This window comes from Trematomus bernacchii, unplaced genomic scaffold (assembly GCF_902827165.1).
Source record: "Trematomus bernacchii unplaced genomic scaffold, fTreBer1.1, whole genome shotgun sequence".
Lineage (NCBI taxonomy): Eukaryota > Metazoa > Chordata > Actinopteri > Perciformes > Nototheniidae > Trematomus > Trematomus bernacchii.
Window position 1 is genome coordinate 1027076 of NW_022987640.1, and position 15137 is coordinate 1042212.

Genomic DNA, 15137 nt, shown 5'->3' on the forward strand with positions numbered 1-15137 from the left:
TCAAGCGGTAATATATGGTTATTTCTCATATATTTTAAATATTTTTGTTTATCTGTTAAGCATATTGCACATTCATTTCCTTTTCAAAACTATTCCACAAATTAACTGTTTTTACTGTAATACACCTCTGTCTTGTATTTGTCTGATTTTGTTTAGTTTTTTGGTAAGCATGTTACCCATTTTTCAGTAATTGGTACATGTAAATCGGTAATGGCTATTTTCAGGGTCATTGTCACATGCTAGCCTAGCGATGAAAGGAAACTTAAAAGCATCATTAATTGACAGCTAATAGGCAAATTATGACTTATTCTCTTTACATATTTAGAATACAACATAAATATGAGGCTATTAGTTGTTAAAAGTTCATATTTGTAGCAATACTTGTCCTGAAAGTGCACAAGTAATGTTCTATATCACTTTTATGGATGTAAAAATGATGGCAAACCCAATATAAAAGTTTTTGTATGTTTGGATTGGATAGAAACTCAACTCTCAAGCGGTCTGTTGACTCATTGACAATGTTCTGCTTTGTTCTTGCAGGGTGACTGAGAAGAGGGGGTCAACAAGATGTCTTTGCACAACCTGGCCAGTGTTTGGTCCGACTCTGCTGCGGCCGTCAGAGAAAGACAGCAAACTCTCCAGCAGCTCCACGCCCATCTCTATGAACGACAGCTGGTCTCTGGAGGTCATGTGTCAGGTACAACATGGGACAGAATATAGAGTGATGCAGGGATGACAGATTTTGTAGGCCGACCCTGACGGCAACATCTCCCTTGTTCCCTCGATAAAAAGCCAATGGTTATTTCAGAAAATAATCTCTGTCAAACAAACGTTTATGATGCTTACACGTTTAGTTCAGCAGGATAATATCCACATATTAACACCAAGTTATGATTTTGAAGTCAAAAGCTAATGTTGGGCTATAAAGGAACTACAGCACGGTCACATGACTTCACGTCACCACCACTAAGCTAAAGGTGGCTAATGTTGGGCTATAAAGGAACTACAGCACGGTCACATGACTTCACGTCACCACCACTAAGCTAAAGGTGGCTAATGTTGGGCTATAAAGGAACTACAGCACGGGCACATGACTTCACGTCACCACCGCTAAGCTAAAGGAGGCTAATGTTGGGCTATAAAGGAACTACAGCACGGTCACATGACTTCACGTCACCCCACCGCTAAGCTAAAGGTGGCTAATGTTGGGCTATAAAGGAACTACAGCACGGTCACATGACTTCACGTCACCACCGCTAAGCTAAAGGTGGCTAATGTTGGGCTATAAAGGAACTACAGTACGGTCACATGACTTCACGTCACCACCGCTAAGCTAAAGGCGGCTAATGTTGGGCGTGAGGATGTTTAGTCGTCTCATTTAGACACTTGATAGCAATTGACGTTTTTAAATCCACCAGTGGGTGACGTATTTTATGTTGTAGAACAAAACTTTAAAATCTCTTCAGCTTGTGTTAACCACAGACCTTATTTCAGGCACCCAAAAACACATTGACTTCCAGATGATTACAGGGGGGAAACCTCAGCTAGCTATTAGCCGTAAAGTCAGGCATCCAGGGAATTTCAGTTATTGTACCTGTGTGGACGTAGGCTTTTCAAAACAAAAGCACCTAGCTCAACACAACCCTTTAGAACATTTCCCTAAACTTAAAATGACTATATCAAAACTCAGAGAGTTAGAGAGTTTGAACTTGAGGGAAAATAGAGGCAGAAAAAGATAGGGATTCAGAACAATAGATATCATTGTAAAATGTGGAATCTCTGTATCCTCTGCAATTATATTTATTCATACATTAATATTTTGTATAGTCTAGTACAATGAAACACACCATACTATATGTGCAAACACCCTATGTAATAACTGAAAGGTGAATACATATATAAAGCTTTGTTATGTTATTTCTATTTGTATCCACTTCTTCTTATCCTGTGTCATTTTACCTATCACTATATCAGAATTGTCCTCTGCTTCTTTGACTCTTTTGTAACAATACATTTCTTATCTACTAAGGTTAATACTGAAGATATTTACAAGGTGAAAAAGTTAACCAGAAGAGCTAAATATGCCGACTTAATTCTGAAGTGTAGGATTCATTCGTGCAGCTCTATATGATAAGTTACACAGGGTACAAGTTTCACTTTTTTTGGCTCTGATCCTGTTCTGTGTCCCCAGGTTCAAGTCCTCCTCTACTTCCTTCAGCTGGAGGGATCCCAACCCCGACAGCAAGCGTCAAAGCCTCTCTTCACCACTGAAGTATAACGGGAACATGGTGCACTGATTATTCTGTGCACAGGCTGAATATCTGAGGATTAATGAGGCGGACCCTGCTGTGTTACTGTGAGGACGCTTCATGTGGCCACTAGGTGGACTCAGCAACACATTAAACTGGAAACAGCCATAATCACCACAGCCTGCTGTCAGAAGAAGATATAGGAAACATATCATCCCTTTTTTAATTTAAAATGATTTGCTGTTCTGTTCCACTGTGAACATTAGCCATATGCACAGAGGAGGGATTTCTGCTGTATTAAGATTTATTTCTGATATATAAAGCTCACCTGTGCCAATGTGTCCCCCTGCTGATGACCAAACATTACCCTAAATGTTTACCTTCATTTTGTACAGTTTTTTTTTAAAATATTGAGACTGAAAACTGTAGTTACACAAAGCAACGTGCAGGCATGTGACCTTACCTTTTAAAGTGTGCAGGTTATACAATTTGTTAGTGACCTTATTCAGTTTGCAGCTGCTTCTGGTGGCAGTGTTGTATGCGATATGAGGGCTTTATATGGGACGTGGTACAGAGAAGAATAGGCTAATCATTCCAGGATATGTAATGAATGCTGTGCTGTGTATAATTTTAATTTCAAATGTTTTTGTCTGTATGTTAATATGTTGTTCCATGTTTGATGTCTGATTTTAAGAGGCCCTATTATGCTTTTTTTCCCTTCTGGTTTTCCCTTTCCTGTAGTTTGTTATATAGGTTTTTGTGCATTTAAATGGTCTGCAAAGGCAAAAATCCCTGTAACGCCTCCATTTGACTCCTTTGTTTACTTCCAGAACATGGTAACATCACTATGTAACACTCACACTTGTATTGGCTAGCGCTCCAACAAATTGTACTTGATTGAGTAAGGGGCGGGACATCTCTAAGCGGTTGACCAATCAAAACAGAGCTAGCCAGCTAACCAATCAGAGCAGACTGAGGTGCTGCAGCACAGCTTTTTGAACATTAAAGCATAGAGACATGACACAGTAGATGCACTAAATACTGATACTGTATACACCTGAACATGAACATAATAGGGCCTCTTTAATTAATTATGTATATGTGTTGCTTCCTGCTGCATTCCTTCTCTGTAGTCCACCTTTAAAAGGACAAAACCACACTGCTGTAGTAGGAATAAAATCACCTGGATTTTAAATACTAAATGTTTCCTCTTAGGACCTACTTAAAGCACAGTTATTCACTCATATTCAAGTCTCCTGGCATAGGGTTATCATGTACCTATAGTGTTACTGAAAATACACTGTGTTCTTGCATTAATATGGTTTTTTCCCAATCACTGCTGCAAGTATTGAAACACTTGCTGGCACAATCCTTATCCCTAAAGGCTTATGTATAATAAAAAGCAATAACTGTTAGTGATTCTTAGGATGAGACTTCTTGTATGTATGATTGTGTAAATAAAAACTTGGTAACATTATTCTTGCAATGTTTCAGTCTTTGTACATTATTATTGGTGAAAATACAGTCAGTGTACAATTGCTCTGTTGATGTTTAGTTTCTGATACAATTACAATACAAAATTACAAATTATAGTATTCGTGTAGAAGTATTCAGTAACATAACATGGAAATACTCAAGAAGAGTACAATTATACTCACATGAATACTTGTGTGTGCAAGTACATTACTTGAGTACATTTACTTAGTTTCTTTCCATCACTGCTCAATAACCTCACATTTGAATAATAGATTGCATTTCTTCAGTAAATACTTTAGTACTAGTTACTTTCCAACACTCAAGAAAAAGTACCTCAAATCTGTTCTTAATTGCATTACTTGAGTAAAGTTACTTAGATTATTTCCAACACTGCTAGAGTACCTACTAAATAATGGAGTGCATTACTTGTGTGAATACTTGAGTACTTAGTTACTTTTCCGCACTGCTCAGGAATATTTTGTATATGTGTTCTCCTGCAGCCAGTGAAGTCTACCCTGTTAAAGAGGGTGGTGTGCATTACTGGACATTACCTTACATTATATTAAGTGCATACTTGAGTAAAGGTCAATTAGTTTATTTCCCTGTTAAAGCAGTTGGTTAAAGAGGGTGGTGTGCATTACTAGAGTTGATGTCCTTAGGCTAGTTTATTTTCAACACTGCACAATTACCTCCATTTTTTTCTTAATTGCATTACTTGAGTAAGGTTACTTAGTTTCTTTCCAACACTGCTAGAGTACCTCACACTTAAATAATAGAGTGCATTACTTGAGTAAATACTTGAGTACTTTTCCTAATACTCAGGAGTATTTAATATGTGTTTCTCCCACCTCCCTGTTAAAGAGGGTGGTGGGAGATGCTGATGCAACCGGAGGAGGGGGCCGAGGATCCGGCTGCTGCCAGCAGAGAGAGCCGATGCTGCTGTGAACTCACTATATATACCAGACACAACCAGGAATAACCTCTGGACATTTATCAAAGTATCAAACAGCAGAAACAAGGAGAAACATCAGGTATGAGCGTTTTATCTGCTTAACTGACACTGTCTTTTTCTTTTAGCCGGCTATGCTAACATTGTTAGCCTAGCATTAGCATTAGCTTTGCCATTTGTTTCTGACAGCTGTGGGGGATTTAATGACTGAAAAAGGAAACGAAAAAAGCTACTTTAAAGGGATTTTAACTACAAAGACTCGGTTTGTATGTGTGTTTGTTTTAAATTGCTTGGTATGCTTTGTTTTTAACCATTACATTAGATTTTTGGTCAACTGTCAAGGTGGAAAAATCAGTTGACGTAATGTTCGTAACATTTCAAAATAAATGTCTATGTTGACGTTTAGACATTTATTATTTTATCTGCGTCAAAATAACTCTGTGTTTATCATATATTTATATATAAGGCTAGGTTTTTAAAGCTTTTAACTCTGTAAACCGGAAGTATGTTGTCCAACCCATTTGCACCTTACAGAAGTTAAAGAGTAAAAAATGCAGAGGAAAAAGTTAAGGAAGATAAACAAAAGCAAGACGCATTTGAAAATAAACAAAACACAACACAGTTTTATACATTCATTCACATTTCCTTTATTGCATTTGTGTAGCTTTGAAAACTGGAGGTATCTTTTTCACCTCATTTACACCTGAAGCTGAAGAGTCAAAGGAGCAGTCGAGTAAGTTATAGGAATGATAAACAAAATCAAGACACTTGTGTGTACGAATGTATAAAGCTATATGATGTTATTTTACACAACATAGATTTATACTTGTGTATATATATACATTTCCCTAATTGCATTGGATAATTGGAACTAACTTGTGATAACATTTGTCTAAATCTGTGCAAAAGATACAAAATGTGCGTAAAACACATCTATATTAACTTTTTCCTCTATCTCTAATAAGTGGTTTTTCATATTTTGTGTACATCTTCTCGTTCTTTGGGAGTTTCTTCTAATTATTAGAGTTTAAGGGAACGTTTTTGAAGGGTTGTGCCTACGTGTCGAGATCGGTGCTTTTGTTTTGAAAAGCGCACGTTCAAACAGGAAGTGCAATTACTGAAATTCCCTGCATGCCTGACCTTAAAGCTAACAGCTAGCTGAGGTTATCTCCTTTAGTTTTACCATGGTTTAAAGTGTCCATTTGGTCTCTTAACGTAACAAACCGACATGTCTCTACTCCCTAGACTCTGGTTGTTGTCTTTACCTAAACAGTTTGTTTTGTGAAGTATGTGTTTGTGTGTTTTAATGACAAACTGTAACTGCTAACGTTAGCAAGGCTGATGCTAATGTAGGTGTAGCCTGGAACAATGTAAATGTGCCCCCTGAGAAAAGTCAACAGTAGGCTGATGGTGCACTTGTCAGTGGCATATCTCACACAGAGGTGGAAGAAGTTGATATTTAACTTAAGTAGAAGTACCAGAGTGTAAGTCCTGCATCTTAAATCTTACTTTAGTAGAAGTACAAAAGTATTGGCATGTACATATATTTAACATACCAAAAGCAGAGGTGGGAAAAGTACTCTCATCATGTACTTGGGTAAAAGTACCAGAGTGGAGGAATACTATGTTACAAGTAAAAGTAATGTATTTAAAAGGTTACTCAAGTAAAATTACAAAAGTATTAGCTTCAAAATATAGTTAAAGTACCAGAAGTAAAAGTACTTATTGTGCGCAATGTCCCATTTCAAAAATGTACTGCATTAAAGGTGGGGTATGTAATTTATTTCAGAAACACTTTTTGTTATATTCCATGGAATGCTCTTAACATCCAGATAGCAATGAATATATTAAATGCTTTGACAATAAATACATAAAAATATCATCTGTGGAAGCCGTAGTACTGTAATAAGCACGACCAATCATCTGAGCCGGCCCGGCTAAAATAACTGGATGGCCTACCTGCCTGTTAGCCTTCCATCTCGTGCACAAACTTATCTCGTGCCCTCATTGGTCATGTGCGCGTTCGTGTGTGTTGGCGGAGGGGCTCTGTAAGGAAGTCTGAAGGAAGGGGCAGATTATTTTCGGCTGCGTACTTTCAAATTCTAGCGCACTCAAGCTGGTTTCTCCAAAATTACATACCCCACCTTAATGTGTTTATTAAAGCTGGTAAAGGTAGAGCTACTCTTAAGTACTTTGTAAATCAAAAAGTATTTGTTATTTATTAGTATTAAGTTATCAGTTTATGTATACTTTTGTTTCAGCGTATTATCTGAGTCTGTCAAGTAACTGTTGTTTTTGTCAAATACATGTAGAGGAGTAAAAAGTACCATACTGGCTTGTAGTGGAGTAGAAGTACAAAGTAGCATAAAATTAAAATACTCAATTAAAGTAAAAGTACCCCAAAGTCAGCCTTAAGTACAGTACTTGAGTAAATGTACTACGTTACTATCCACCACCGTATCTTCATAAATCCCCTCTCTCTCCAGTAATTTTTTCTAAAGAAGAAGTGAGTACAGATGTTTCCCAACTTTCCTGGAAGAGCTTGGAAAGAGCAATATGTCTCAGCCCACTCTCTAAATCAATATCCAGGTCTTCAGATATGACTCATGAGATGTTTGGCCGATTATTGCTTTATTTTTTGGAAAAAGATTCCGGGGAAAACTCTCAAGTCTTGGAACTTTGCCCCCAAAGTGACATTAAACCAGTGGGGAAAAACGAGATGTTGTTTTTGATAACCAAGCTCACTTTAAGCACATCATCGCCTTGGGTTCTGAGAAACTGGGATGGAGATGTTCACTATTTTCTGACTTGTTATACACCAAGCAGAAATAAACTAATAGAGAAAAGACTGAAATATCTGAGAATTGTGTTTGTTTGTGGCAGAAAAACATGACTTTTTAAAATATATGTCTTGTTTTATTAAGTATTTGAGATCTATTTAAACACAAATAACGTATCAGGAATCCTTGGATGTTTCAGCCTTTGGAATATGGAAATTTTTCTTCTTTAAAAACTATTTTGATCACCGTAAATCATTAAAACACTTTTATTTGATTTTATATATGAACACTTTTATGCAAAAATGTCAGAAATTGTTGTTTACATTTTTTTATGAATATTACTTGATTTTTCTATGTTTCAAATGAAATTAAATTTCTTCGTACTGACAAACCAAGACATTTAAAGACATCCTCTTTACTTATACAAATGTTAAAACTGGCCTTTCTTCTACAAGGAGAGGTGGAAGTTGATTATGTCAATAGGTGCAATAGATAAACCTATGATTATGTTTATTATGCATTATACTAATTAATGTTTGGTCTGTAAAACAAAAAATAGAAAATTCCAAGCTAGTCTTTGAACTTTTTGTTGTTGTCCAAAACCCAAATATGTTCACTTTTGATGACTATAAAAGAGGGAATAAGAGACCATCTCCATATATGAGAGGCGAGGTGTAAATAGCATTATTGCATGTAAAATAACTTAAATATGAAATAGTTGCTGATTAATTTAATCTTTATGGTATAGTATTTGAGTAATCCTTCATTTCTGTCTGCATGTTGTGGTAGCATTGCAATACTGACCTCTATACATCCCATTTAACTGCAGACATTTATCATAAAAACCGCGTCTTTATTGAATTCCCGACTTGTGTATTAATATTAGAGGCATATGTTTCATAAATGAATGAAACTCAGTGTCTGCTGTGTGTCTGGCAGACTGGGGCCTGCTTGTCCTCGTTCACACACTCACCCTTTTTACTCTTTTTACTGGAGACGCCACCACAGGAAGCTCATGTTTTGGCAAGGAAGTGCCCCCCCGCGGTTAGGGAATGAATAAGGAATGAGAGCAGGGAAGGGGTTTTAATGAGTAACCTCAGCTACCCCCCAAACTCCTTCTCTTCCCAGACTTTACTTTACTTTGTCTTTGCTCAGCCGTCTGTAGAGAAACACTTGTTCCTCTGGTCCGCCATCATCAGATCCATTGCATTCATTAACCCTGGAGTCAAATACTGTAGATCTGTTTCATTTAGATAGATAGATAGATAGATAGATGGATACAATACAGCTGTATTTATAGAGCACTTTAAACCTCCAGACCAAAGTGCTGTACAGTCAAATAAACAAAACATACAAAAAGTAACACAGCTCAGCTCACACACCATAAAACAAGTACAATTTAAAAGCAACGCTCTAAAATATGTTAATACGCAAAGGAGAAGAGGTGGGTTTTAAAAAGCGATTTAAAAGCAGGCAGTGTGGAGGCCTGTCTGATGTGCAGGGGAAGATTGTTCCACAGAGTGGGAGTCGATACAGAGAAGCAACGGCCCCCTCTGAATTTTGACTTGGTTCTGGGCACATTCAGGAGCAGTTGATCCGCTGACCTGAGAGGGCGGTTGGGCGTGTAAGGGTGCAGCAGCTCAGAAAGATATGGTGGGGTCATGCCATTTAGGGATTTAAAAGTAAATAAAAGGATTTTGAAATGAATCCTAAAATGTATTGGCAGCCCAGTGGAGCGAAGCCAAAATGGGGGAAATGTGGGTCATATTTCCGTTTGCCAGTTTTAAAGCCTTGCTGCGGCATTTTGCAACCAGCTTGTAGACGAGTGAGGCGGACCCACTGACCCCCATGTAGAGAGAGTTACAGTAATCCAGTTCCGAGATCGTGGTGACAAAGGCGTGGATACTGTCTCAAACTGAGTCTGGAGAGAAAAGGTTTACTTTGGCTAGCTGCCTCGGGTGATTAAAAGCTCGTTTTTTTACCACCGATTTAATCTGACTCAAGTTTTAGTCACGGTCCATTTTTAATGCCAAGGTTCATACTGGTGGGCTTGGTTTGTACTGAGCCAAGGAACCCAGGTATACAGAATTGATGCCAGTGGTTGCCACCAAAACCATTACTTCAGTTTTTCCCTTCATTCAGTTTTAGGAAGTTGCACCGCCATCCAGGCCTTTATGTCCTCGAGGCAGGGGTTTTCAAAAGTGTGGGAAGGTGAGCCTCCCCTCAGAGAACATAAGAACAGCCGCGCCCCCCCTCCCAATTATTATTGCTATTATTATTATTATTATTATTATTATTATTATTATTATTGTTGTTGTTGCTATAATGCAGGGGTATTATTATCCAGTGGAAAGCCCTTACCTACTGGCCTAGTTAAATCAAAGTGGTTACTTTTTTTGGCTGGGTAGTGTAGTTTACACACCGTCTTATTTGACTTTCTCAGGACTTAAAACTGTTTTTTGGGGGCAGACCCCCACATAGAAAAAAATATATTTACACACGTAAGGTCATCATCTTTACAGTTTTTTATGCTCATCGAGTCATCTTGTTCAGCAAAACGCTGAGTACAGCCAAACTTGACAGTCTCTCTTGTCATTGTAGACCGCAAATACCTCATTCCTTCCATGTACTTCGGTCCGAATGCGCCGTCCCGTTCAAATGAAATCGCCGCCAATCACATTTTCCTCGCTCGCGCCAGGGCCGGGGGAGGGGTTACAAGACTCGCATCATGTGCTGCATTCACTTGCACTTGGACATTAGGGATTTTCTCTCATAAATGTCCGATGAGCCACAACTTTTATTTCAAAACAAAGCTGCCAACCTGGGGTGGCGCTGGGGGTGGCAAGGCTATTTTAGGGTGGCAGTTGCCACCCCATGCCACCCCGGGTAGATCCGCCCCTGCTTGGACCGGTACTTGCTTTGATCAAAGTCAATGCGGAAAACCCGCACTCACACAGGTAGGCGGAAGGTGGAAGGGAATGAGCACTTTTACAGTCCTTTTTGGCGAGGTGGGGGACTCGGTCTCCACAGACAGCCAAAAGTGTGCAAGTGACGTTTTTCTGCCAGACGCTGTCTCCTCTTTCACTTTAGGTAACTTCACTAAAAATCGATCCATGTAGCCGCTCGCATAAAAGTTAGCTGAAGTTAACTAGCTAACTTTACTGTTTCTCGTGTATTTTTTTCTCACGCTGCGCCTCCCTGAAGCTCTCTGGCGCCCCCCGGGGAGGGCAGCCTCACACTTTGAAAACCGCTGCTCTAGGCACTTTAGCAGTGGGCTAATTGAGTAACTCTTCTTATTTTTTAGTGGGACATACACATTCTGGCTATCATCAGCATAGCAGTGGGAATGCGATGCCGTGCTTTCTAAATAATGGACCCAAGAGGGAGCAAATAGAGGGGAAATAGCAGGGGGCCTAATACTGAGCCCTGTGGGACCCCATACAGGGAGTGGAGCAGAGGATGACTCGGAGTCACAAGGCTGACAGAGAAGGTTCTGTCCTTAAGATATGACCTGAACCATTTCCAGGGCTTTCCCCTCAATGCCCACCCACTGCTCCAAGCGAGAGATCAGGATGTACATGGTCGACTGTATCGAAAGCAGCAGTTAAATCAATAAGTAGAAGCACAACGCAGTCCCCGGAGTCAGTAGATAAAAGGATGTCATTAAAAAACACTTAAAAGCGCTGTTTCAGTGCTGTGCATAGTTTTAAAACCGGATTGGAAAACCTCCAGTATATTGTTCTCTTCCAGAAAAAACATAATTTGGACTAGACAATCTTCTCCAGGATTTTTGACATAAAAGGCATTTTGGAAATGGGCCTAAAATTAGCCAGAACTGTGGGATCCAGACTGGGTTTTTTAATACGAGGTTGGGACTACTGCATGCTTCAGGTTTTCAGGGACCCTTCCCTGAGAGCAGACTGCTGTTTATAACTGCCTAGCACAGATAGATGGATGGATAGATGGATGGATGGATAGATGGATGGATGGATGGATGGATGGATAGATATAGATAGATACTTCATTGATCCCAATTTCGGAAAATTATTTCGTCACAGAAGCACAGGTGTGTTTAGACATTAAAATGCAATACTTAAAATACTTAAACTGGAAAAGAGAATGAACAATTACAAATAAATTGGAAAAAATGAAAAATATGATATCAAATATTAACAAAACAATATAAAATATTCTGGATAATTCAAATAAATAGTCCAAAAATACTACAGTCTTGAAGAGTAAAACAATTAAGAATAAAGGGCACTGCAGAACTGTTCAAGAGCTGGCCGACTCAAAGACAACAAAAGCTTCCCAGTCGATTATTTATAGCTTCTTTCACATCATTTATTTAATTTCAGATCACCGGCCAACATATTGGTGTATAGGTCAGACATAAGAAAATATCAGCAAGTATGGTCACTAAACAAAGCTTCCAAAAAACAGGGTTCGTACAAAGTCTTAAGAGGTCATTTAACTGTTTAAATGCATACTGTAAATGAAGCCCTCCCCTCTTTTGGGGCTAGGGCTATTTGTGATTTGGTCATATGAATTGGATGTAGCTTATCCTTTCTCAGCATCTACGTCACTGCAGGCCAATAGACAGAAATAAGAAAACAAAACAAATATCGTCTCTTCGGAAGAAAATATGAATCACTTGGACTTGAAAGGGAAGATGTGTTGCAGGGAAACAGCTGAACTCTGTTAGAAAGAGTATTTGTTGTTGTATGAAGTGCAGTAGCAGGTTTTTGGGCGATTTTCTGGAAGTTTCAGGAAGGAGACGTTTAGCTGCTCCTCCTGTATCAGATCCTAAATATTGATTTATTTCTGTAGTGTGTTTTTTATTGAGATAGGATTCGTAGAAGTGTTTTTGAGTGAATCATTTCAATAGTTGTGCTCCTGGTACGATACGCTTCTCACAGATTTTCTATTCAAAGTCTGATTTACCGCTGTATTTTTGTTTATATGTATTTCCATATTAAAAACAACAAACGTCTGCCCAGGAAAACAACAGCTGTGACTCAGACAGAGAAAGGAGGGTTTTCCTGTCTCAGATAAATAACTTCAGCTCACTTTTATTCTCAACCAGTCAAAAAATAACTGTTACTTTATTCTTGTTTTTACATACTTGTATCCAGTACTTTACTTCACTGCATTTCAAAGGCAAATATGGTACTTTTGACTATACAACCTTTTATTTAGCACCATAGTTACTTTTCACATATAAAAACACATGCTATGCTGATATGCTATTATGCAGTACTGTGCTACTAATAACTACAGAATTTGAAGAGGATATATTTTGGATTCAGAACATATAGGAGCTGATTTCTTTGATTTGTTGTGCACTGATTGAGTCAATTCTTAATCAAGTTATGGCATGAAAGCAAAGTGTGTAAGATTAGGGAGCTTTCATATATTTTTTTTAAACGGGTTATAAGCCAATTCATCTATGTAAACAATCAAAGGCAAAACTAAGACAATAGGTAATATTGATAAATGCTTAAAAATGCACATTAACTTTGTATTTCTCTGTTTCAGTGCACTTCAAGTTATAAAAACAAAACTAATAACGTTGCTTGATCCAAAGAGTAAAATGTGAACTTAGCTCAGTTACTTTTTTATTTTCACAAACTTGCTAAACTTGAAACATTATATTGTTAACAACACCTTTTTGTTGTTGCTCATTGTAATGGTTGACACAGCTTTGACATGCTGTGTAGAGTAGACTGTCCATCAGAAGCAATGTTAAGCTTAAGAAAGAAATTTCCCTGTAAGGGATAAATAAGTTTTAGTCTTCTGCTTCTTATTGATGTAGGAAGGATGTGGAGGAGGAGAGGAGGGAGGAGGAGGAGGAGGAGAGGAGGAGGAGGAGGAGAGGAGGAGGAGGAAGGAGGGCGGGGGAGGAGGAGGAGGAGGGGAGGAGGAGGAGGAGGAGGAGGAGGAGGAGGAGGAGGGGGGAGGAGGGGGGGGGAGGGAGGAGGAGGAGGAGGAGGGAGGGGAGGAGGAGGGAGGGGGAGGAGGGGGGGGAGGAGGAGGAGGCGGGGGGGAGGAGGAGGCGGGAGGAGGCGGAGGGCGGAGGGGAGTGGTCGGAGGAGGCAGAGGAGGAGGAGGGGAGTGAGGGAGGAGAGGAGGAGGTAGGATGAGGGGGATAGGCTGCGGGGAGGAGGAGGTAGAGGCGGCTTCTTATTATCTTATGTATATGCTTCTTCGTTCTTATGGGAGGTTAGTATCTGTCTTCTTCTTCTTCTTCTTCTTCTTCTTCTTCTTCTTCTTCTTCTTCTTCTTCTTCTTCTTCAGAAAAATAAGTTGTTAAGGAATCGATTTTTGGAAGATAAGAGTCTTTCCCCGACTCAGAATCTCCTGTTATGAATCTGCCAAACCGATAAAAGCAATCTTTCCTTTCAACAGAGAACCTGTTGTTGTGCGCCGGTGCGGCACTAAATGATTCTTTGCCAGAAGAAAGATGATCTAATCAACACATATGCGTCACAAAATCTGACCACATAGGTTGTGTTGGTTTTGAGCTTTTCAACTTTTGATCTGTGAAGGAATCCAACTTTTCCTTTTTTTGGCGTTGCTGATTTTTCTACAAAAAGTCCAAAATAACTCCGTCTTGCCCATTTTTTGTTTTCGCTGACGAGAGGAGCCACCCACTCAGAATAAATCGGATTAAAAGCTTATATTTGTTATCGTTGCTGCAAACAAACAGGCAAGTTGTTCTGTGAACCCGTCACAACACAGGACCGCCATCTAGTGGAGAGATGATTTTTAGCCCTTTTAAAAGCCTCTATTTCAGTCTCTGCTCTACTATATGTTCCGCTTAAACATCTCTACGGTTGTTTCTATAGCTACCACGTGTAACTGCATTGAAGCTAAAATGATTTAAATTGCATGTATAATGATATCAATATAAATTAGCAACATTTTAAAACTGTAACATCTATACCTTTATTGAAAGTAGTACAGAAGATGGTCTGGAAATGGGAACAAATCTGATACAATGAGTATTGGACAAAGGTCAATTATAATGGTGTCTTGATTTCAATTTAGTCTTGTAAAATGTATTTAAAGGGGACCTATCATGCAAAATGCACTTTTTGATGTCTTTTATGTATACATAACTATGTGTGTCGGGGAACTCACGCAGCGTCAGAAAATAAAACCCTCTCTTTTCCTCCGTACCCAAATCTCTAAAAACGGGGCTACAACGGAGCTGATCCAGATTTGCGTCCGATATGACGTAATATCTGAAATGTGGACCCACGGCCCTATCAGAAAGTTGCTATCAGAAACAATGCCAGACTGTTTTGGACGTAATATGGTTGGTGTTTACATTAGCATCGCTAACACTCAGAGCTAACCTGTACTGGAGAGCATGTGTGTGAAGATAGCAGGAAATAAAAAGGAACTCACCTTGTGGTATAACTCGGCAAGAGAGAAAGGCCTTTGAGCTCCATACTGTTTCAGAAACAATCCTTGATAATCCATGATATGGCGTTTCATCACGGCAGTATTTAGTTTAGACAGTAGCTGCCGGGTCCCGCATGAGCTCAGCCCCTCCTTTTTTATTTGTAAAGCTTTATACCCCAAATCAGCACTTTTGAAACAGGAAGTGAAATAGAGGGATATGAGGCATGGCTAGAATGGGTGATTGTTTGGTATTTTGAGCAAAACACTTCATAG

General features: G+C 39.0%; 1 long non-coding RNA gene across 1 annotated transcript; it reads left to right on the forward strand.

The window, feature by feature from the left end:
- Positions 1-545: 545 nt before the first annotated feature.
- On the forward strand, positions 546-3726 carry LOC117484753. Its single transcript, XR_004556167.1, has 2 exons — positions 546-697; positions 2192-3726. It is a non-coding gene; the product is annotated as an uncharacterized LOC117484753 (long non-coding RNA).
- Positions 3727-15137: the final 11411 nt, after the last annotated feature.